General features: G+C 42.9%; 1 protein-coding gene across 1 annotated transcript in view; it reads left to right on the plus strand.

Moving 5' to 3' along the window:
- The first annotated feature begins 5,732 nt into the window (after positions 1–5,732).
- The window catches only part of AVPR2 (arginine vasopressin receptor 2), a 96,906-nt gene continuing 77,291 nt past the window's right edge, over positions 5,733–25,347 (plus strand). Inside the window, exon 1 of the mRNA XM_066580777.1 lies at positions 5,733–5,940. The gene's annotated coding sequence lies outside the window, so the exon portion shown is untranslated. The remainder of the gene's footprint in view (positions 5,941–25,347) is intronic.

Below are 25,347 nucleotides of genomic sequence, written 5' to 3' on the forward strand. Positions count from 1 at the left end.
TGTACAAGGCTGTACAACATGTCAGTGCTATATAACCAACCAGAAACTATCACTAGAAATTATTCTTAAATCCCAGAGACTTTGCAGGCCGTTCCATCTATTATTATAATTATGTTCAACAAATGAATTATAACATTAACCCTTGTGAAGCAAAATGCATTATGTCACCGGAGTGGGATCAATTTTAGTAATCACTTACAGAAATAGCAAATGTTAACTTGATCCTTAATGCGTTAAATGCACAAGTTGTAGCAAACTTTAAATTGACACTTAACAGAACAAAAGCCATTAAAAAAGTCAAATGGTTTTCTACATTAAAGTGACAGTCCAGTCCCTGGAGTGCAGTGGCAGTATTAGATTACTTGGTTTTGGTCTACTGCACCTACGTCCTGCAGATCCAAGCTCCATTTTCACTTCTCCAAGGTGGCAATCTTCCAACTACCTAATGCACACTGTGGATAGGAAGTCAGAGGCACTTTTGTACTCCTCACTGATTGGCCAGTGTTAATCACATGAGCAGCACTGGCCAATCAGAGAGCAGGTGTAATGCATTGGTAGTCTAACATTCTACCTATGTATAGTGTGGATTAGGTTAGTTGGAAGATTTTAGACGGTTGAAAAAGGTAAAAATGGGCCCAGAATCAGAAGATCTACGGGACATCACTGCAGAAAACCAGTGGAAGTGGATACAACACACCCCTCTGGTCTCTGAATGAAGCTTTGTACCAGGACCAGATGGTTGCATTAAAGGGATTGTCTAGGACTTTACTATTGATGACCTATCCTGATAGCAAAGCCTGGAAAAGTGTCAAGTTAACATTTGCTACATCTGTATTAATCTTTGCCTTCCTGCAACATGTGCAGAACATTTGTACAATAAAATTAAGGTCTGTAATCCCTGCATGACTCAAAAATCTTTTCATGATAGCTAAATCATTCATACTGATGACAATTACCCAGGGAGAACTATAAGTTCCAAAAAGTAATATGGACAGCAGTATAATAATTAAGTAGGCAGAGCTACGATAAGCCATGAAAAGTAGATTGGTGGCGGTCCACCACCTGGGACCTCTGCTGTTGAGCTATTCACTTGGCTAATGTGCTTGTACATTGAGCTGATTTCCGCAGGAAGTAGACAGCTCCGTTCTCTCTGCAGTGGCCAGGCTTGTTATTGCAGCCAAAGTTCACATTGAAGTGAATGGAAACTATGCCTGTAATACCAAGCCTGGCCACAGCAGTGAGAACAGAGCTGTCTGCTTCCTGCAGAAATCAGCTCAGTGCATGCACACACCAGCCCGGCAAACAACTCATCAGAGGGGATCCAATCTACTATTGACGGCCTGTCCTAAGAATCGACCATCAGTCATTTACAACTGGACAAGCCTATTAATGAATTACCCCTTACGCTTTTTATGTTTCAGAGTATGCAGCCTAGTCTGCTCTGTTGTCATGAAGATCCTTGCCCCTTCCCAGACCATAAAGTGGCCTATGCTGTGAGTTAAAAGAAGGCAAGGGTTACCGGGTCACAGATTGTGTCCTTAGGGAGGACTTGGCCATTGAAACTTGTTTTGTTTTAAAGTATGCAAAGAGTAGGCCACAAAAAACATGACGTTATCTGGCAGCGGTTCTGCTCCCAGATACTTTGACATACTTTGCATATGAACTACATTTTCGCCATGTGTTCCTTCTTCTGCGCGGATACGTGTTTTTGGTTTTATTATTAGTGTTATTCGTTACATAGAGTTACTTGGAAGCGTCGAAGAGACTGATGGTTGGGGACATGAAATGATACGAGTGCAAAGTGCAATGGAATGAAAAACATTGCCGTATAAACATCTAATCAGTATCATCAGTTTGACTATAAGCCTTTTGAGGATGTTTGTGTCCCTATTTCTCCAAACACTCATTGGTCTCCATAGTAAGACATAAAAATCTGGTTATTTGTATAGCGCTAACTTATTCCGCAGCGCTTTCAGGTAATTTATTTTTTACCCCCCTTCCTTCCCAGCAAGCTGGGTATTCATTTTACTGACCACGGAAGGCTGGAAGGCTGAGTCTACCTTGTGCCGCCTACCTGAACCATGCGGGGATTGAACAAGGCCTATGCTTAGAAGGATTTTTGACAACCTCCTCATAAGGGTTCCCACCCACTGGCGATATTTTCTCCACTGCAATGCGATTCTAAAGTTAAAGGGGTTGTCCCGCGGCAGCAAGTGGGGTTAAGCACTTCTGTATGGCCATATAAATGCACTTTGTAATATACATCGTGCATTAAATATTGGCCATACAGAAGTTATATACTTACCCCCTCCGGTGTTGGCATCCCCGTCTCCATGGCGCCGACCGAAGCCTTCTTCTGCCTGGATTAGACGCGCTTGCGCTGTCTGCCCTCTTCTGTCCCGCTCCGGCGTGCTCGCACTGCACAGGTCTATAACTTCTGTATGGCCAATATTTAATGCACAATGTATATTATAAAGTGCATTTATATGGCCATACAGAAGTGCTTAACCCCACTTGCTTTCGCGGGACAACCCCTTTAAAGTCTTGCATCGCAGTGCGAGAAAAAAATCGGCATGACGCCGGGGATATCGGCATCACGCCAACATATCGCCAATCTATTCAATGGGGCGAGCGGCAGCAGCGCTAGCCCCATTGAAAAGAGATGGAGAATGCTGGGGACTTCTGCCACAGCTGTTACAGCTGTGACAGCTGTGGCAGGAGTTTCTTTCATCCCCGCGGGGACCGCTGTGACAGCTGTGGCAGAAGTCCCTGGCATTCTATCCCATTGCTTTCAATGGGATCGGCACGAAAGCACTGCTTTGGCAAGCCCCGTGGAATGATTATCGGGGAAGGGCTTGAAATATAAGCCCTTCCCCGATAATCATCAATAAGTGCGAAAAAAATTTTTTTTTAAATTATACTCACCTTCCCTGCTCTCAGCCGCGTCCTCCTGCTGGTTCCCCGGCACTGCTACTGAGTTTTTTCAGCAGTCGGGATTTAAAAATCCCCGCCTCCTGAAAGGGCTGTGCAGATTGGCTGAGGGCTCAGCCAATAGCAGCTACTGCTTAGCTATTGGCTGAGCGCTCAGCCAATCACACATAGCCCTTAGCTATTCATTCATGAATAGCTAAGAGCTATGTGTGATTGGAGAGGTGAGTATAATTTAAAAAAAAAATTTTACACACTTATTGATGTTTATTGGGGAAAGGCTTATATTTCAAGCCCTTCCCCGATAATCATTTCGCTGGGCTTGCTGAAACCATTGATTTCAATGGGATCGGCAGCAGTGCTGATCCCATTGAAAGCAATAAAATAGAATGCCGCGGACTTCTGCCACAGCTGTGACAGCTGTGTCAGAGGATTCCTTCATCCCTGCGGTCCCCAAGGGGATGAAGAAAACTCCTGCCACAGCTGTCACAGCTGTGGCAGAAGTCCGCGGCATTCTCCCTATGCTTTCAATGGGGCTAGCGCTGCTGCCGCTGGCCCCATTGAAACCATTTGCGATATGCCGGTTCTATACCGGCCTCTTTCTTGCGCTGCGATGCGAGATTTTTCTCGTGCTCTCGCAGTGCAAGAAAGAAAATATCGCCAGTGGGTGGGAGCCCCAAATCCTCATTTATAGAATTTTCTGCCTAATCAGTGTGCCTGTTTTAAAGGGGCCTTTGGGAATGTAGCATTGATGGTTGGGGTTGGGGTCCTATTGCAGAACGCTGACCCACAAGCATGCACTGCGTCTGTGTGATTTGTACCCAGACACGGTGTGAAGCTGATAAGGCAGCTCAAAGGAAAACCGGAATCTCTATGTCAATCGGCTAATTTTGTTGGAGGAAGACATGGCCGTCCATATTATACAAGAATGACTCTAGACTACTAGAACATGCGCTTTTCTTATGAAGCTGCTCTTAATTCTTGCTTATACAGGGGGTCCCATGTGCGAGATCCTACTCTATGACATCCATGTGCCCTAACAGGGCATATGGACTGGGTGCGTCTTGCTTGTCCCTGCTGGACAGATACCTTTCCTAATGTGGAAACCCTTGTGATCACTGTGGATGTAGCTGAGGAAAGCCCCAAAAATCAGTTAAGAGACCTAAGTCTCGATTAAATAGCTCAGCCCAAATCTTGTAAGCAATGCAGGAGGACATTGAAATCGATGTCCGCCTACAACATTTGTAAAATTTGTGCTGTCTTAAAGAGGTTCCCCAGGCAAATATTATGGATGGCCATATCAGATGATCGGGTGTCTGTTGTCAGCGCCACAACACAAAGCTGTACGGATCAGAAACAGTTAGCGCCAACCCCCTATGTAGTGGCCAGTGCTGGTAATTGCAGGCACAGCTCACATTAATATCTAAGAGCACTGCGCTTGCACTTAAGAGCACCAGCCACTACATAGAAGGTAGTGCTTCTTGCTTCTGTTACATATTTCAGTGCGCTGTGGCCATGACAACGGGCGCTGATCGGCTTGGGTCTCAATCGGTAGAGCCTAGCCTATCAACTATCAATAGTATGCCCCAAAAACTTTTTTAAGGGTACATTCACACATGACGGAAAATGGTGCTGATTTCCCACATAGTTTTCACTTTTGAATGTTCCGCTGTAAGCTCCTGTTAGTCCCCGGCAGGGATGAAGGGAGTCCCTGGCAGTGGTGAAGGGAACCCCTTCCAGGGACTACCTTCATCCCTGCTTGGGCTTCCCTTCATTTCCCTGGGGAATTCCTTCATCGCGGGGTTAAAGGAACTCCCCAGGGCTTCCCTTCATCTCCTCGGGAAGTCACCTCATCCCCACGATGAAGGTAACTCCTGGGGAGATGAAGGGAGTCCACTGCTGTGGGGCTTCCCTCCATCCGCGCGGGGACACTGCTTCTGGGTTTAGCAGTGCAGCAGAACTCGCTCCCCCTCCCTTTTCTCCAGCTCTCATAAGAGTCTATGGACACTTCTGCACATTGCGCACCAAAGATAGGGCAAGACCTATATTTTCGCAGTGAATTTCAGTCGCAGATGTCCAACCTAATCGTCAAGGGGTTTTTTTGCGTGCGTAAGTTAGCTGCGCAAATTCCCTCGTGTGAATGAACTCTGGGCGTTGCTTTTTAGTGTATGCATCAGCGTCCGAAAACTACAGTAAATCATGCCGATGCACGCGCAAAACAACGTTTGCTCTGCAAAAATGCTGCGCTCGTGTGCTTGCAAATACACGTCCGCCCGTGTGAATGTAGCCTTATTGTTTGACGGTTTTGCTAAACTATAATTGATATCAAATCTCTGCATCTGAGTGTCATTAAACGTGAATTCTGAGGGGTTTCACATCGGTAAGATCATCTATAATAGCCAGGGTTCATTATAATTATTGATTAGGTTCCTAGTATGGGTGACCACAGCTAAACTGATAATTTGCCTGATCTGATCAATAAGCAGCAAGTAGCACAATTACTGATAATTAACTGGAATCGATTGAATGTATCAAGCCTGGTGAAAAATGATTACTGGTTCTGCTCATGGAAGAGCAACCAGACCTCAGCAGCCCCCTTTTCAGTGCTGCATATAGACCGCTGGACATTGTTCAGCTGTAGAACAAAGGGTTAATCTGAGCTGGAATTACAATGTTACCATTTTTTCGTTGCTTACAAACACTATGAGCTTGGGGAAAGCAAGTGCTAAGATTTAGTGATGTGTGTGCCAGCCCATGTGTGTGATACACCCTACCCTCCTCCTCCTCCCTGCAGCTCCCAGTGCACAAGTAACAGCTCCAGCTCCTGTCAAGCAGTCCTCCGCTGCATGCAGCCCGGCACCCCACACTTACCCCTTCTCCTACTAAATGGACCTTCTCTGGATCTAGAAGACCTCTGGAGAATTACAAGGTCTCAGGACAGGTACTGTCCTCTTCTTGGATGAATAGATGCCAGGATAGAAGGAGGGTTACCCTGCCAGTGCCCATCACAAGGTAAGGGCAACTTCTAGCTGTACTACTATGTATCAGAATTGTCTTATTAGTTCATTCATTAGAACATCACTTTTCCTGGTACTGTAAGGAACTCTGTTCACACTTTGGCATTTCTGTCAGGCTTTCCAATATTTTGTGACACCAGGAATAAAACAGTCATTATTCTTGTATGTCAAATATATCGTAGAATGGTAGAGTTGGAAGGGACCTCCAGGGTCATCGGGTCCAACCCCCTGCTCAGTGCAGGATTCACTAAATCATCCCAGACAGATGTCAGTCCAGCCTTTGTTTGAACACTTCCATTGAAGGAGAACTCACCACCTGCCATGGCAACCTGTTCCACTCATTCATCATCCTTACTGGACCCAGATGGACCCTATTAAAAGGAATCTATGAGTTCCATAAACTAAAGTTATGGGTTTATAGAAGCTGAATCCAGGAATGTGACATTTATACTTACCCTTCTCTGCATGCATCCCACAGACTACATACGGTAGACATGTGCACAGAATGACAGGACTAGCACTCTCATTCTGTGCGCACACCTATGCAGTTCGCAGGATGCATGCAACAGCAGCTTTGAGAGCAGATAATGGATAAATGCTTGAGAGGATAAGTATAAGGCTATATCCGCAGCAGTTACAGTAACAGCAATGTAAATTTAAAAAATCTTGTCCACATGCTGCAGAAAAATATTTGCTGCGGAATTTGACCCGCAGAGCGGATTTTGGATCCACAGGAGGTCAATAATAGCACCACATATTGTGTGCAAATTCCACCTCTTCAAATAAGGGGTTAAGTCCGCACTAAAATCTGCATTAAAAACCACATCCACCGAAATGGTGTGGATTTTGTGGTGCGGATCCGCTGTGGAATGTGCGCAAATTCTGTCTTGTGTGGACATAGGAATGTGTTAGGGTCTGTGTGCTGTCTGTGGTCATTCATGGACAGCGCATACATCCGTTATAGCCTCTGGGGCAGGTTTTTTTCACATGGTCTGCGTGAAAAAATGATTGCATGTCATATTCTGGTCTGTATCACGGATGAGAATTGGTACATGCAAATGCATATCAATATGCGGGGGTCATCTGTGTATCATACAGCACACAGGCAGGTGTCCAATGTGAGTTGTGCCCGAACAGGGCAAATGTGCACCTGGCATTCATGTCATACCCTGTAATTCAGTATTTTACCTCCTATAAACCCGTAGCCTCAGTTTATAGGACTCATAGGAGCTGACAGATTCTCTGTAAAGTCAATGAAGTCCATCCAGCAGAGGGACATAGCCGCATTCTAAACATGACATAGGATGAACATAGCCAAAGACATACTATACATAGTAAGTGAGCAATGCAAAACACATTATAGGCAGTGAATACATCCTTACATGCATGTATCCGTATAGCCTGAACTACTTTGCATATTTTGGAAATTGCATGATAAGGAATTCACTGCTAAATACTAATAAAATCCCTCAATGTGACCCAATGGAGCACATGGTCTTCTACTGTCACTCTTCTATACGTCATTATCAGGTGTTTGCAGGAATATAAAAAGAGATACAATCTGAAATTGAGAAAAATCATTGAATTCTGATGTTTGTAAACAGCCCATGTTTTGTGTTACAAATGCTTGATGATAACTACAATGTAACACAATGCTCAAGTTATCCTGATGCTCCCGTCATGTTAAAGACTGCTAGATCTGTGTCTGGGAAAGCTGGATGAAACCAATGGAAGGCTCTAATGGAGTTTACTACTCAGCTTTCCCAGATTCCTCAACGGCAAATCTGCCTTATTCCCCAGTGCTAACCTGCTGATGTATTGGAGTGTGCAGATACATCACTCCGTATGGAGGCGATTGTGTTATTACATAATATGCACCAATATCCCGTTTCTCTCTAGTTCTCCATCCCAGGCTCTTACAGCTTTTATTATATGAGCAAATATTCCGTTTGCCTCTCACAGGAAGAGATAGCAGATTTTTTTAACCATCACTTACGGTTTGCTGCATTTTATCATTACACATACTAATAAGCAATATGAGAGGTTTTGTTGGGGTGATTGGAAAAAACTTGCAAACTTATATTTATGCGTCTGACTTTAACCCCTTAAGGACACGGACTATTTTAGCCATAGGGATGCAGTGATTTTAATTCCACTTTTCAAAAGCCATAACTTTTTTTAAATCTTTCCGTCGACGCGGCCGTATGAGGGCATGGTTTTTGTGTGTTGAACTGTAGTTTTTATTGGTACCACTTTTGGGTACATATAATGTATTATAAAACTTTTAGAAATTTTTTTTTTGAGAGCAGAAAGAGAAAACATCAGTTCTGCCCTTGTTTTTTCTTCTTTACAGTGTTAATCATGCAGCATAAATAACATGATAAATTTTCAATTACAGCGATACCAAAAATTATTCATCTTTTTTAAGTTTTCCACATTTGCAAAATAACCTCCCCTTTTTTTTATTCTTTTTTTTTTTTACATTGCTGCATTCAAAGTCCCAGAACGTTTTTATTTTTCCATGGACGAAGCTCTGTGAGGGCCTGTTTTTTTTGTGTGATGAGTTGCAGTTTTTATTGGTACCATTTTGGGGTACAGACAGCTTTTTTGATCACTTTTATTGCTTTTTTTTTGGTAAACAAAATAGGCATTTTGCCTATTTTAGAGTTTTTCTTTTTACGTTTTTTTGCCATGCAGAATAATCAGTGTGTTCAATGTATTGTACAGGTCATTATGGATACAATGATACCAAATATGTGGGGGGGGGGGGGGGGGTTCAATTTTTTTAAATGCAAATAGGAAAGTGTACAAGAAAAGATTTTGTTTTAGTTGGTTTTTTTTTTGCAATACGTTTTCCTTTTCCATTTTTTTATGTCCTTCTAGGGGACGTGAACCATAAAAGCTCTGACTGCTATGATAATGCATTGCAGTACTTCTGCACTGCAATGCATTATCACTCACAATAGCCATCACAGACCATGGCAGACCCAGGCATCAGCATCTGCTTGCCATGGCAGCCTATCTGCCCTCTGCGATTACATCACAGAGAGATCGTGCTGTCTCCGTGAACCCTTTACATGCCACAATGTACATTGATCGTGGCATGTAAGGGGTTAAGAGCAAGGATTGGTGTTCTCATTGATCCCTCCTGTTGCAGCTGGAGGCCGGCTATCAGTCACCCCTGAGTCCGTGCCTTCCACAAGTTTACATCCTGTTGAGTTAACTATCACCCTGCCAGGACAAAAACTTAAGCATTGTGGTGTTATGGGATTAAAGGAGCTCTGATGACTTCTTTGAGTCCCATAAACTAAGGTTATGGGCTCATAGAAGCTGAGGTACGGAGTCCATCACTCCTCGTAGTCAACAAACTACTTATGTGTGATCCTCATGGACCTTTCACATGGGACAGAATTAGTCCATGTATGAACGTTTCTGCCTCATAATGTTATGCTGGAGTTCCGCACCTGTTGAAATCTGCGCGTCTTTGCTTCAAACACGAAAACGAAGTCTTATGGAATTGTTGTTGCAGATTTCTAAAAGGTGTAATTTTGCAATTAAAGTCTGAGACGTTTCACAGAATGCATTCCGCAGTTAAAGACGCAACAAAATTGACAAAATCCACTCCTTCCCTTGTGAAGGTCCCTAATGAAGAGGACTAGTCCTATGACTATGAAGGTGCACGCAAGTAGTCCGTTCTATCTGGTTAGTTTGGCACCGTTTTGCATTTTTTTGCACCTTCTCGCACCAGTTAACACCTTTGGCACTTCTTATATGTACTTCTCTATTAAATTCACTAAATACTACTAAAGGGTATTATAGCAATGGGTCGTTTTAATTAGTTTTCATCCATCCGCTAGATGAGTGAAAACCGATATTTCAATAGAGGTCCCCACTGATACCAAGAATGGGGGACCTGTGTCCCTCCACTGCACAGGTCAAGCTTTAGTCTCCTATTTCTGTAGTGTAGTGAATGCTTTTGTGGATGTAGATAATGTGAGGCATGAAGGTAGGGGTAGATGCTATGGTGATGATGAGTGAGTGGGATTCATAGCATGTAGCAGTACATAATACATACATATGAGGACAGAGTTGTTTTGATAACAAACCAGGGTAATATGTCAATATATTAGATGTTAGGGCTGTCCATGGCCGGATATTTGCTGCGGAATCCACGGCAGGTATCCGCAGCAAATAGCGCCCATAGCATGCTATGGGAAATTAATTCTTCCTCCACACTTGCAGGAACCAATTGCGGTTTCCGCAAACAGAGGAAAAATGCAGCATGCTCCATTTTTCCGCGAATTCGTCATGGACGGCTTTCATTGAAGTCAATGTAAGCCGTCCGATCCGCGCCCCTTCTGCAATAACATTGCAGAAGGGGTGCGGATTGGAAAAAAACGGCGCAAATACATTGATAAATGTGGACAGGTGTCATTGTGGCCGGTATTATCAATATGGGGTTCTTACAAATGTTCTTCCCAATGTGAAACCCCGATGACTCCTGTTTAATGACACTCCGATACATAAATTTGATATCAATGGAAACAGAAACTCAAAAGCTTTTGTTGCACATCAAAAATGTTTCTCCATCAACACACATCGAGCCTGTAGTCAAGTTCCTGCCATACATGTTGTAGCATATCACGACTGACTGATGCAATGGCTTCTGGGATGCCACAGACCATGCATAGTGGGTGGTGAAGTAGGCATGTAGACTAACACTCCTACAGAGAGAGAAATCACAAGGCGTAAGTCTTGAGGGAACGTCGAGATAAAGAAAGAAGGTCACTATAGCCACCCCCTGCCTGGCCAATCCATGTGTTTGGTAGTCTCCTACTGAGCTCACTTCTGACTTTAATGTGAAAATGGGGAGGTAGCGCTCCGTCCTGTTGAAGATAAAACCTGTTGGAAGATGATTTCCTGTTCCGGCTGCAGCAGAAGCCATATCTGTAGGGTCCAGGTACAAAATCCCTGGGATTGTTTCCTCATGGGAGAGAAGGGGCCGTGCACTTTCCTACAGGTTATAGCGCAGAACACATTAACCTTGGGGGAGTCATGTATATGCTCCACGTAGACAGGTGGGTTCCCCCTCCTTCCAGATTCTGACAACGTTTGTTGCCCGAAGAGTGGAAAGCGGCTTCATCACAAATCATGAAAGACTCCATGAAACCATCGCTTTCCATTACATTTGCATACTTTCGCAGGAAGAATGTTGCCTCGGTTTGTCGTTGACCGGTTTTCGGGTGGGTAACCGTTACATTTGGTAAGGAAAACATTGCAAATGTTTGTGCAGAATCTCCCACACAGTTGGCTGTTGGATGTCCAATTCTCAGATTGTGGATCTCTGAGGACTTTGTGTGAAACTTGCACGGATGCGCTCCGCTGTCTCCATTGATATCAAGTTTCTGAATCTGAGTGTCATTAAATGGGAGTTATGAGGGGTTCACATTGAGAAGATCATCTGTAATAACCCTGTGTTATTAGAGGTCATCTGCTCTAATAGAAGTTCCCCACTGTTATGTGAAGCTGAGAGCTACATTGACCTCAAGGTACATTGGCCAGGAATGTTACTTGAGAGTGAAGGAGAGTTTATTAGGTGCCAGGGGTGCGCCAACATGATGTCATTGGTCATGTTGTGTTTCTAGATACAGGGCTGGGAAGGCAAACTAAAGAAACGGATTATAGATTACCAATGTTCATCCACATCTCTATGGGTTTGATATGTATATAGATCTAAAGCATTGTGTCCATAAACTCTGTCCATGAGGGTAAGGACATGACTAACTCTAGCCGCTATCTTGGTGTAGATTAAGTGCTCACTCATGTAAGACATATTTACACAGACCAAAGAACCCAACTGTATGGTGGCCATGCCAATCAGTTAAGGGTGGCCGTATATTTCGGTGGGACTGTCCAATCATCTAATGTCAGGGGAGATAAAGATCAGGCTGTTGAATTTCACTACTATTATATTTTGGAAAATTAGTCACCACCAGAGATGTCTGACAGACGTTTTCTCCTCTCTTCCCATTTAGAACACATATATGCTTGGCCAAGCCTGTATGTCTATGGGTTTGTCAGGTGAGATAGCTGTAGAGCGTTTGGCCAACAACTATCTAAAATGTATGAGCATCCTTAGGCCAGTTTCTCACGGCCGAGAAACTCGTGCAAGATTTGTGCGTTGCGGGATGGTCAAATCTCGTGCAAATAGGTATGAGCACCATTCTTTTGAATGGAGTCCTATATATGAGTGACGCAGTATGGGGAAAAGAAATGCTGCATGTCCCAACTTTTGGCGTTTCTTGTTTTCAATGGGACAGTAAAACACATCGCATGACATGCAAGGTTTCCCATTGAAACACATGCCGATCCTCTAATGTGGCTGAAAGTCGCGCTGGAGGGTCGCTTCTTCACAGAAGTTTCGCATCGCTATGAAAGTGCATGTTGGTGAGTACGATATCGGGTCGAGTTTCTCTGCCTGAGATCACATTCGCCATATGTAGGTAGCCTAAGACTGTATTTACACGGGTGATATTCCTACTTGAGTTCCATCCGATGTGGACAGAACTTGCATGCGAAAGAAGAACCCAAAAATGTATCAGATGCGCATCAAAATCGCAGGGAACTCACTGGAAAAGTGGTCAGATTTTCACTGACCGATATCGCAGTGTGAATACAGTATATATATATATGGAGTCGGCAACAGACATAAGTTAAAATGAAGGTCTTTGAAGCCTTTTCAAAGGAGATTTCCCACCAGAGACTATAATGACTTATCGCCTAACTAAGATTAGTACAGGTCTGACCACTGAAACCCCCACTATTCTGACAATGGGGGCATGTGCTCACTATATGATAGAGGCATGTACATGTAGGCAGGGTCATTTCCTAGGCATGCTCACTATCTCCTATGGGCTTCAATGGAGAGTAGAATTCATGGGCAGTGGGCAACCTTGTTCTCGGGATCTGTTGGGGGCTCAACCAATCCTACGTTTGGCTAGCTACTGCACATTATGCAAGTCTTCACTGAAAATTCTCTTTAACTATTACATTAGGGAGTTATTTTACTAGAATTTGCCTAAGATTATAATATTATAGAGACATTTTGTTAGCAGATGGATGTGGATCTGTCATGTCACATACCGATTTGACTTTGGGCTAACTCAGGAGGCACCACCTGGGGTGCCCCGGTTTTCACTTTTGACTCCTCCAATGGTGTATCCAGTCTTTGCTATGGGGCCACCAAGCCATTACCAGTCCAGATAGTCCCGGTAGTCTGGCTGCTGACGCTGCACAGGGCCGAGGCGCAATATCTCATGGTGTGGACAAGGGATTATTCAGAAACGTAGCATAGGTCAGGACTGATGGCAGAAGTGCAAAAACGAGGTTCAGCGAGAAGTCCAGTAAAAAGAGCCAAGGTCAGATAGCACAGAAATCAGAGTTGTCAAGAGTCAAGCAGGAGTCAGAAGCAGAATACAACTAACAGGGACTTTATCATAATGGCTTATGAGACTAACTGCTAAGGCATCCACCCTAGGATGTGGATACCTAATATAGGAGATGCTGATACAGGACTGGAGCTGGACAGTTATGGAGCATGCACTGGTCCTTCAAGTGAAAGTAAGAGCATGCAAGAGCCCTACAGGCAGATACTACAAAGCCAGCAGAGAAGTGAGTGTGGAAATCAGCACATGGATGACTGCCCAACTGTGGCCCCAGCAGTAGGTAAGTGGGAGGGGGCGGCATGTTGCGGCACAGCTCTTTACCTAGAGGCATGGCTGGGTGTAGGCTGGTATGTGCTATGGGGTGCACCAACAAGCCACTCTGCATTGGCTGGTGTATATCAATAGGGAAGCTTTGCCCCAGGTGAAGGAAAGTCTAACTATGACTCTTAGCACAGCTATACCTGGATAGTAAACCTGCAGGCTGTGACCACATAACTGCTCTGCTGCTTTCAAGCAACATATAGACACTATTTAGGACAGCTTGTATTAAGTGATTGGAGAGAATACAAGGCTAGTATAATGTACTAAGAGGTGGATAACAAAATTGTATTATATAACTGTGCAGACTGCAAATTCCTAATATGCTAATTACATTTACCCCAATCTGGAGCCTAAGTTTAGTATATGGGTCAAGCTGTCCATCAGAGTAGTGTATTATAATAAGTTGTGTATGGCTACTTTTTTCTAGTGTGGCAACTTTTATTCTCCAGTTAACCCTTAAGATGCCCATAATGCAACAGCTCTTTCACCCTACTTGACTATAGCCAAGCGTTCATGTGTTTTGGGAATTGCGCAGCAGACAGATGGCATCGGTTTATCTCCTGGGGAACAAAAGGATTGGGTGTTGAAATCCTGCATCCTGGATCTTTCCTTCCCTCTACGTCATCTATCGGGGAAAAGTTGACATCCATACTCATTAGAGAGTCGTCCGGCTCCATAAAAATTGTTGGGTTCAGACAATGAAATACCAATGTGTATGGGGGCCTTTAGTCATAGGTCACCTTTGCCGTAACGCAGTCAACTGAACCTGCAAACCCAACTGTTCACCCCATACTTTTCCCATGCAGGAGTGTAACGAAGGAACGTGGAATGTGGTTTGCAAAGACAAAAACACTCGTCATCTAAAATAACTGGAATAATAAAAAGAAAATATTTCCCCATGTCCGTCCGCTGTTATCGTTTCTGGCTGACCTCTCGCTATATTGGCATTTAGTCATTTAAGAAAATGCGAGGAAGCCAGTTTAGCCAGTTTTTCTTCAAAGCCAGTTTAGATATGATTGTAGGAATATTGCCTAAATATCAGTTCCTATCAGCAGACACATAACCTGAAGCTCCTGGGCCCCATTCCAAATTCTGTAACAGGTCCACCATCTGCCATGTGTCATTTTAACCCTGTTGTTCACTAATAGGACAAAAGGGCATATGGTCCCATTAGACACTGATCTCTCTGACCAGTAGGAAGTAATTCTATAAGACAGTTAGTTGATATAAGAGCCATGATGATTTAGGATGAGTGAAAGTACCTGTCATTCTGTATTATGTTCTTCTGCAGTAGTTGCCGGTTCAATCAGCTACTCAACCTAAATACTGTGGTGGCCTTTAAACCTAGAAAAAGGGCCTGGATTGCTGGAGATGGGAAAAAAGGGCTGGCTGCCCAACCACTCATTGTTTTGAGTTGTAGTAATGATGCTCATTATGCTTCATCAAAAGGAGCTCAATAAAAGAAGTATGAGCCCTTCGGGTATTGTTGCCAGCCTATATCAAGGCCTGTGGGAGCCAACGCCATGTTGATATTAAGAACTGTTTGTTGAGTTGCTGGCCAACAGGCCTGACGCTTGATAGCAAGGGACTCTATATGTATGTAGTCAGAACTCAAACCAGCAGGAATTATTTTTGCATTGCTGTGATGTGTTTTGCTGTGCAACATTAAGTGACCAATGGCAATATTAAACTAGATAGGCAGTAATAGGTGATGAAAAAAAGGAGTGGAACGTTCCCAATGATAGGTGAATATTGTGATACTAGGACTCCTTGGATGGGATGGGAAAAAAGAGATGGTCTTCCCAGTAAGTAATAGGTTGTAGTGCGAAGTTCAGGTGCCGTCAACCCGTATAGAGATCACACCCACAAGTAAGAGCTTGTTAGTAATAGAACCATCAAAGTGGAACAAATAGAAGGTGCAACCTGATGCTGAAATTAAAAGTTCTCTGTAGTACCAGCATAAAAGACACATTTTAAGGTAATAATGCCTATTCCGCAGTATTGCTGGGGATACACATCAGGTGAGAGTAAAAATACTTGGCTGTGCAACATTATTGAGATGGCAATCTTAGAAGTTTGTTAGGCCAGCTACTCGGGCAGCCACGCTCTTGTTATTCAGGGCAGATGCGGGCGTCGCTTTGCTCCTCATGTATGAATAGCCTTTAGCCATTTACTTTTCATCAGTACTGCAGGAGTTAAGTCTCCCGAGTGCTTTTAGCCCAGCTGCAGGGAAATTGGTTATTATCCTCCTATTTAGCTGTGCTGGGAATCCTCCTCCGTGCCAGAGTATTGGTGTGTGTTTGTCTCTCACTCAGCTTAGGCCTTCTGCTCCTGACTTCAGTGTTTGCCCTGATTCCTGGTCTCTTACCTGGTTTCTGTTTTCACACTGCCTGTCCCGAAACCAGTCCAGAGCCTGTTCATAGCTCAGACTGTTCACGGTGCTTTGCACCGGTGTCTCTGACCCCCAAGGGTCAACTGCCATCCACACTGGGACTACTCCAGGAGGTAGCCACCTGCTTGGTTTCCCATGGTGAAGTTCAAATGCCTGTAACGCCCTTAGGTTTAGCCCAAAGTCAAACTGGTTGGTTGGCACAGTGGGTCTACACTCGCTGTCCATAACATAGCTGACTTGAACAGGTTGTGCAAAGACCACAAACTCTTTTCATATGTCCTATAAGCACATACAAGCCATGGCATGGAGTCCCCTGCTCAAGACTCTACTCTATGACCAAGAACACAGAGACGCTTAGTAAGGGTGGTTCCCATTCTGGCAGACCTTCTCTTCCTATAATACTACATTTTCATTGCTGCAAGGAAAATATTCAGCTGGCTGCGACTTGCCCTGGCAAAATTAACTGAGCGCCGAGATGCCGAGAGCGGGAACTTTGACCAACCCCTTCAACCCCCAAGGTATCCCAATACCAAATACATTATAGCTGAGAACTTGCTACAATGCATCTACTGTAGTCAAAACCATCCTCTTTGAGCTAACAAGGCCAATACATTTTAAGTTAACCTGTACAGAAATACTGTAGCAAATTCTCAGAGCAAGAAAGAGATTTGTCAACTTCTGGGTGTAAACAGGAATTTTCCAATTCATTGGCATCTAGCAGAGATCATAAAATAGAGAACTGTTGAAGCAGAAAGTACATTAGTTGCAGAACTTTTTTATTTTTTATAAAACTGGAAAACTCCTCGAAGCGCATGGATGCATCAGATACAATTTGTACTGTTGATGTACAATGTGGATGATTAATTATGTCTCTCTAGTGGGTTTAACCTTTCATCTCAGACTCCATCATGAGGTGCTCTATCGAGCTGACTAATCCCATTTGGTAAATTCTATCACTGCGGTCAAACAAGACTGAATATTGAACACATGTGTATACCTAAAGCTGAACAAAGCGAAATTGATCAATATAAAGGTCATGCAATAATCCTATGATGATAATCCATTATTGAAGTTCTCCAAGCATATAATTCCATGCTAAATACAGAGAATTGTCTTTTATCCATTGTCCTCAAACAAGTACTCATGATGTTAAATTTAGTGTTACTAGAAACCATCCACAGAAATTTTATGTAAATCTTTGAACGTTACAACATCCATTAATTTCGGTAACCTAAAGGGCCCCAGCAGAAAGAATGCTATATCGATGACATTTTCTGACTTGTCTCTTTTAAATATAATAGCAATCTATTAAACAGGTTCACATAACCATAAAGAAACTATGAAAACCATCAAAAGATGAAGACATTACCCCAACAGAGCAGGTACATGCAAATGATGTCATTACCCTAACAGAGCAAGTATTAAACAGGTTCACATAGCCATGAAGAAACTATGAAAACCATCAAAAGATGAAGACATTACCCCAACAGAGCAGGTACATGCAAATGATGTCATTACCCTAACAGAGCAAGTATTAAACAGGTTCACATAGCCATGAAGAAACTATGAAAACCATCAAAAGATGAAGTCATTACCCCAACAGAGCAGGTACATGCAGATGAAGACATTACCCCAACAGAGCAGGTACCTGCAGATGAAGTCATTACTCCAAAAGAGCAGGTACATGCAGATGATGTCATTACCCCAACAGAGCAGGTATTAAACAGGTTCACATAGCCATGAAGAAACTATGAAAACCATCAAAAGATGAAGTCATTACCCCAACAGAGCAGGTACATGCAGATGAAGTCATTACCCCAACAGAGCAGGTACATGCAGATGATGTCATTACCCCAACAGAGCAGGTATTAAACAGGTTCACATAGCCATGAAGAAACTATGAAAACCATCAAAAGATGAAGTCATTACCCCAACAGAGCAGGTACAGTCTGTATATCTTCCTTGTATACAGAGTCGCCCAATCATTTGTATGTCATTGGAATCACATTGCAGAAATAAAATACTACTATCACAAGCTACACACTAGAGATGAGCGAACGCGTTCGTCCGAGCTTGATATTCGTGCGAATATTAGGGTGTTCGGGATGTTCGTTATTCGTAACGAACACCATGCGGTGTTCTGGTTACTTTCACTTACTTCCCTGAGACGTTTGCGCGCTTTTCTGGCCAATTGAAAGACAGGGAAGGCATTACAACTTCCCCCTGTGACGTTCAAGCCCTATACCACCGCCCTGCTGTGAGTGGCTGGGAAGATCAGGTGTTCGCCTAATATAAAAGTCGGCCCCTCCCGCGGTTCGCCTCAGATGCCTGGTGAGTTAGATGAGGGACAGTGCTGTTTGTACCGGAGCTGCTGTAGGGAAAGAATTGGTAGTTAGTGTAGGCTTCAAGACCCCCCAAAGGTCCTTATTAGGGCCACTGATAGCTGTGTGTTGGCTGCTGTTAGCAGTGGCATTTTTTTTTTTTCTCAAAATCGGCTCTGCAGAGCGTTGCACCTGGCATTAGGGACAGAAGTGCTGCATAGGCAGGGAGAGTGTTAGGAGTGAGTGTAGCCTTCAAGAACCTCAACGGTCCTTTCTAGGGCCATATTTATCCGTGTGCAGTACTGTCCAGGCTGCTGTTAGCTGTGCTGCATTTTTTTTGGGCTTCTCAAAATCGCCTCTGTGAGGGTTATGAACATGAAAACTTATATATGTATACATTTCATCCATCTGTAATATACGTTTCCGGAGGCTGTAGGCCTAAATGGTACACTCTATTCTGTGTCCTATAAAAAGCTCTGCTAAAATGCTTGTACATTTAGGCTAGTACTTAATTACATTATGTAGAGGTGTAATCTTAAGTGTCCATCATGTCTCCAAGATCTTGATTATCTCGTTACACTGATCAAAAGGTTGTATGGAATGCTTTGTACTGCTGTCTAGGTAGGGCATGCAATTAGAATGTAGAGTGTGATGATAATCAGGGTATAAGACACGATGTCTACAAACAAACAAATAAAGCATTGTTTTATAGAGAAGACAAACTTATGTACCAGTAAAACAGGCCAACCTCTGTAACACTAACCTACTGATACGCCTCCTTTTTTCTGTATAAGACTAAGTCAATTTACACAATAAAGCAGATTGCTCTAAGACACGACCGTGATGCCTGTGTCTATTGCTTTCTCATGGTGGCCGGCATAGCTCTGATTTGGAGCCCCACAGCATATTAACGTAACATGGATTTTATCCCTAACAAAATTGGCGCCCAACGTGGGGCTTGATGGAACAAGAGGACCACCTACACCTCGAACCCCCCCGGACCCAGATGGGATAAGGAGCCACTCGGAACCACGGATTGACAAAAACTGCGCAGTAAGGTAAGGTTTTATCTTGCCACAATCTATCCGTGCTTCCTGGCTGCTCCTTTCCTGTCCGAGGGGTAAGAAGTGCATGCCTCTTATAAATCTTCAAGCTTTTTAAGAATTCATATGGTGGGCTGAATATGCTGTGCGGGTGTTTAACTGTTATTGTCTTTATTTGTTACTTTGCATGGTCAGTGTACAGAATATGAAACCCTATTGCCAATCTCTGGAAGGCATGGTATAAGTTATACCAGGGAAGCCTAAAATTTTCAGGGGATAAAATCCCTGAATGGGAGCCTCTTATAGGTATAAGAGAAGTAGTCGAGACGGGGGGAAATAAGCAGGGTTGGGAAGTACCGACACTTTTAGACAAGTGAGGAAGTACTGACACTTAAAAAAGTACTGACACGTTAGTAACTGACATGCAAATGTTTTTGTCTTTATGTGTGTGTATAAATGGAAGGACCTGTATGAGAGTTAGACTGTGTTATATGGTGTATACTGTCCGGTAACCAGAAACGAAATGAAGCAAAAATGACCAAATGCTGAGCCAGACCATAGGGGGTGGAGCTAGGTGATGTAAGGAGATGGGAGGGAAGAACAATAGGAACAGGTCTTGCTCCACCCTACACACAGTCCAGCCTAGGTGAGAAGTGTGTCTCCATTTTAAGTGGATGTTGGTGTATATATATGTATATTGTGGTAATGTATAGAGTGAAGGTCACTCTTAGACTCCATGTTAAGTCTCTCACTTGAACGAATGGAGTGACCAAAGGAGGGGCATCTAATTTTATTCCTGAGACTAGTTGTGTGAGATAATAGCCCAGGATTACCACAGTGTATATATGTATATACAGATTCGTGGAATATGTGGAATTCAAAAATATTGGGTTGTGTTAATTTGAATATTATTGAATTAAGATATTAATATGAGATAATTGTGTACTTGAAACACCTGATAAGTACTTTAGTCAAATTAATAACAAAAGTTCTATTTAAAGTGTAATTCATCTTCAATGAACAACAGTATTTTATTTGAAGAGTGTATAAAGAAAATAATAATAAAAATAATAAGCCTCTTGGTGTATATAAACCGCCAGCCATTGTCCATACTGCTGGTAAAAGAGGATAAGGTACGGAAGACTGCATAAGAAAATAGTGAAACAAACAATCGTTTTATGTGTGTGAAAGAATAAAAACAATAAGCCTCTTGGTGTATATAAACCGCCAGCCATTGTCCATACTGCTGGTAAAAGAGGATAAGGTGCGGAAGATAGCTAAAGAAATTGGCAAATGAATATTGGTCCCCATCCCACTTATTAGGGTCCCAATCAACTACAGTATGAACCTTTTATAGTGTCTAACTCTCTATAAAGCGTAATTTGAACTAAGTCTTGCTCCTTGCAGCAATACATTAATAGCGCTGTGAACAGGATTACGCAGAGAGTAATACACTAGTTTGTTTTAAAGGAAAATTTTGATAAACTGATAGTTGAAGAATTTCTTGTGATAATCGGGCTTAGTGTGAAAATGTCGCCTTTTAAGAAAATCCGCAATAGTACGAAAATGTCGGTAGCTAAGAACAAAGAAGTGTCCGATGAATTGTTAATTATGCCAGGGTGGAATAAAGCCCCCTATAATATATTGGCCGCTGAGTGGTCACAGTGTGGTGAATATCAGTATGTGGGTAGAAATGGGCATAAGTTGTATTGTGTTTGTCATTGGGTAGCCTATTCTGAGCAAATTGTGTAAAAACCGCGGTACTAAGAGTTTTTCTTATCTATACATAATTCGCTCATTATTGGAAGTCTGGTGTACAGTAAATACAATCCCAATTTCTACTTCACATATTATCAGTCCGTATAGGAATGAATAAAACCCCCCCTTAGTGAGTGTGAATTGCAGTTTTTGTAAGGTGGGGGCAAGTGTATTACACTCTAAGTTCATTTTGAATGGTCAGCCCAGGTTATTTGCACAATAGAAGATGTCACAGGCAGTGGAACCAGTTATACAGCTATTTGTCTGGAGAAGTTTCTGTGTTCTATAGAAGATAAGATACATTTCAAAGGGTGGAGTACTGGGCTTTAGAAGACCTACTTGTCTTTGCAAAGAAATCTGAATTAAGAATTGGTTATATTTGGCTACACAGGAAGTATGTTGTATTATATATATATATACTGTTCAGTAGCTGAAAATGAAATGAGAAAAGAATTCAAAGATGTTCTCTCATTGTCGGGTTAGTTCCCTCTTCCATCTTCACCCCCTCCTTCATCTCAATTCCAACCGTCTCCTCCCCCCCACCCTATGCCAAGTCATCCACTCCAAGGTCAAACATTGGACTGGAGGGATGGACCTGCTGGCATTGTGGACAACAGAACCCGGATTGGAGAGAGAGCTGCCCTGCTTGCGGAGCTCCTCGGTGCAAACCGGTTATGCCTATGCTCACTAGATCCTAGGCTAGTGAGTGGAAGCATGAGGACAAGAAAGAGATGCAGGGAGCGGAGGGTGGAATAGGAGTATATGTAAAACAGGGAAGGCAGTGGGAACGATAATCCAAAAATTATGTGAAAAACTATTGTGGCACAGATTAGGATTAAATTAATCATAGAGAATTGAGAAGTGGTAAAATATTTTTAATTTGTCTGAAACATTGGGAAAAGAAAAACAAAAATTTGAGAGAATCCTCCTTGTCTCTTTCTAAAATCACACAAAGAGAAGGAAGAAAGTGTAAAACAATTCTATGCCCCCCTTCAACAACGTTTGTCAGATCTGGGGTATAGGGGCATAGAAGAGATGGGTAAACATGTACTTAGTATGGCCTTTGTAGAAGGTCTATTGAAATCCCTAAGGTCATAGATAATATACCAGAGTCTGAATCTCCGGCCCTTTTTCAGACAAAAGGGCATTTATGTAACTGTCCTGCAGGCTTGGACTCCGCCTGAGGGGACTGTGCTGTTGCAATATGTTAATGACTTTCCAGCTTTGTGTTGAGGATATGAAAACATGTCAATCTGCACCCATTTCTCTTCTAAAAATTTTTTTTAGCAGAAAATGGCTGCAAAGCTTAAAAAGGAAAAATTACAGCTTTGTAAACAAAAGGTTGTTGTCTAGCTCAAGAAGGCAGACATCTCACAGAACGACGCAGGGCTGCAGTTCAAGCCATTTCTGTATCTTCTTCTGCTGCCAAAGCTTCGCACCTTTTTGGGACTTGTCTCATACTGCCGTCCCTGGCCTTTCATGCGACAGCAGTATTGACGCAAAAACATGGAGGACGTCCACGGTCACTTGGGTATTACTCCGGTAGCCCGAGGAGCCCCCTCCTGTGTCTGTGCGGTGGCAGCAGTACAAGTAAGGGTTGACAAGTCTTCTGAGTTGGTCCTGAACTACCCCCCCTAGTGGTTCTCACCCCTCATGACATCCAGAGTATACTTACTCAAGTACAACCTAAACATCTGTCTCTAGCTCGTCAAATAAGGTTGCAATGTGCTTTGCTCATGCCCCCCCTTTAATATTTCTTTTCAATGGTGAACCCGGCTACTCTTCTTCCAATCGAGTATCCTGTTTCAAATGGGGGAGGGGGAGGCATAGGTGATCAAATGGGGGAGGGGGATGCATAGGTGATCTATGTACTACAGATCAGCTATTTTTAAAAAAAAAAAAAAAAATTTTTGCAAATAAGAACGTGATCTATTTGGAATAGAATATCAGCATGATTGTCTAGCATTGATGCAACAAGAAAGTTTAAGTTTTAAAGAGTTATTGAAACCCCTTGTTAATACATATTTTGAGTTGTATTTTATAGATGGTACCAGGGTGATTGACGACTCCACACCAGATGTTCACACAACAAGATCTCTAAAAGCAGAATGCCTCCGCATGTCTCGGTACAAGAAGCGGAACTGAAGGCCCTCACTGAGGCGTGTAGAGTGACAGAAGGTAACCATTTACACTGACTCCTGGTATGTATTCGGCATAGATCATGGTTACGGCCCAATATGGAAGGCCAGACATTTTTAAACTTCTGTAGGACAACCCATTGAGAATGGTGTAGCAGTACAGAACCTTATGAAAGCCCTACTCCTACCAGACAAAGTAGCAATCCTGAAGGTGAAAGCTCATACTAAAGCCAACAGTGCAGAAGCAAAAGGCAACGCCCTAGCAGACTTCAGCGCAGACAGCGGCCCTCAAGCCGTGGAAGAAAGAAGAAAAGAAGATACTGACCGCACAAGTCAGAGACTATGATTTGGACTTTGATAAAAATATGGACATTGATATACTAAAGACATTACAGTCACAAGCCAGCAAAGAAGAAAAAGATAAATGGACTAATATGGGAGCAGTAGAACAGGGTGGCGTATGGCAAACAGTCAGTAGAACTTGCCTACCACGATCCCTGTACCCCATGATGGCCCAGCTGATCCATGAAAAGACTCACCTATCGGAGGCAGCTATGTTACCTACGCTTGAGAGAGAAAGGGTTGCCCCCTGGGTTCTTTGTAGCTGCTACATCATTTGTCCAGTTTTGCATGAGCTATGCCGTAAGCAACAGGGTAGAAGTAAATTGACCACAAAGGCACTTGCCAGGACCACTCTACCCATTTCAGGGATTGCAAATTGACGACATTCAGCTCCCACGTGTTGGGAAGTATGAATATGTGCTTGTTGTTGATGTTTTTCAGGTTGGAGGCGTACCCTGTTACAAAAGTAAATGAGCAGGTAACTGAAAAGAAGCTCATGAATAAGGTAATCTGCAGATACGGGGTACCAGAGGTAATCGAGTCAGATAGAGGTACACATTTCACAGGTGAAATAATGCAACACTTCATGTCTGCCCTGGGTAACTCCCAGGCATTTGACACCCCTTATCATCCACAAAGAGCCAGAAAACCATATTGCATTATAATATTTCTCTTCAGGCAATGAAACCCTGCACCAGAGGAAAACGAAAATAGTATGATACCCTATCAGGGGGAATTGGTACAGGTGTAGGGGTTCTGAACTCTATAGATTTAGAGGTGATGAAGAATAAAATGGCTGGGGTAGGACAGGATGTTTCTAGATCGATAAATGTTCAGGCACAATGCATGCCTTCCTTGTTCCTCCCCCGATGTCTTGCATTAGGATATGATAAGGATGTATTAACGCTTTTTAATCTGGTTTTGCGGTTTAAAAGGATTTGTTTGTAAATATGAGTAAATTCATGAACTATACACAATGTAGCCTGCAATATGTATATATGATGCACGAGAGGGACAAAGCAGTCAGATGTGATGACAAATAATGAAAAATTGTGGAAAAATATTCTCAATAATGTAATTCCAGTAGCATCTTGGATACGGCCCGGGGCTGATGGTATAGAATGCTCTGATGAGTATAGCACTGGGGAAATGATTTTATGATGTAAAGGACACAAGCCTGATGTGTAAATCTGTAGTACTACCTGTGGTGTTCGGACCGCCTCTATATGCTTTACAATATTGGTTGCCCAAGTTCACAGGTATGATGATTTATAGTGAAAATAAAACCCATGGTATAGAGAACTGTGAAGAAACACTGGATGGCCTAGCATGCGGACGGAGTACAGCCGCATATGAGCCATGTTTCCAGCAGCCTTCAATCAGCATATGTGATTGGACGGTGTTACCTGCTTCTTCTATATGCTGATAGAAGTTGGCCCCCAATATGTATATGTTCTTTGTTGCCAACCGAACTGGAACCACCAGTATGTATAATCTCACCACTCCATTGTCTGGATGTATACAGAACATATCGGTGATACATTGGTTTACAGAAACTTACACATTTTTGCCAGATGCTAAAGCAACATTAAGGTACTACTGGTACCCAGATGCTATCCCTATGTCAACTCTGACAGTATCC

This window comes from Eleutherodactylus coqui, chromosome 10 (assembly GCF_035609145.1).
Source record: "Eleutherodactylus coqui strain aEleCoq1 chromosome 10, aEleCoq1.hap1, whole genome shotgun sequence".
In the NCBI taxonomy this organism is placed as follows: domain Eukaryota; kingdom Metazoa; phylum Chordata; class Amphibia; order Anura; family Eleutherodactylidae; genus Eleutherodactylus; species Eleutherodactylus coqui.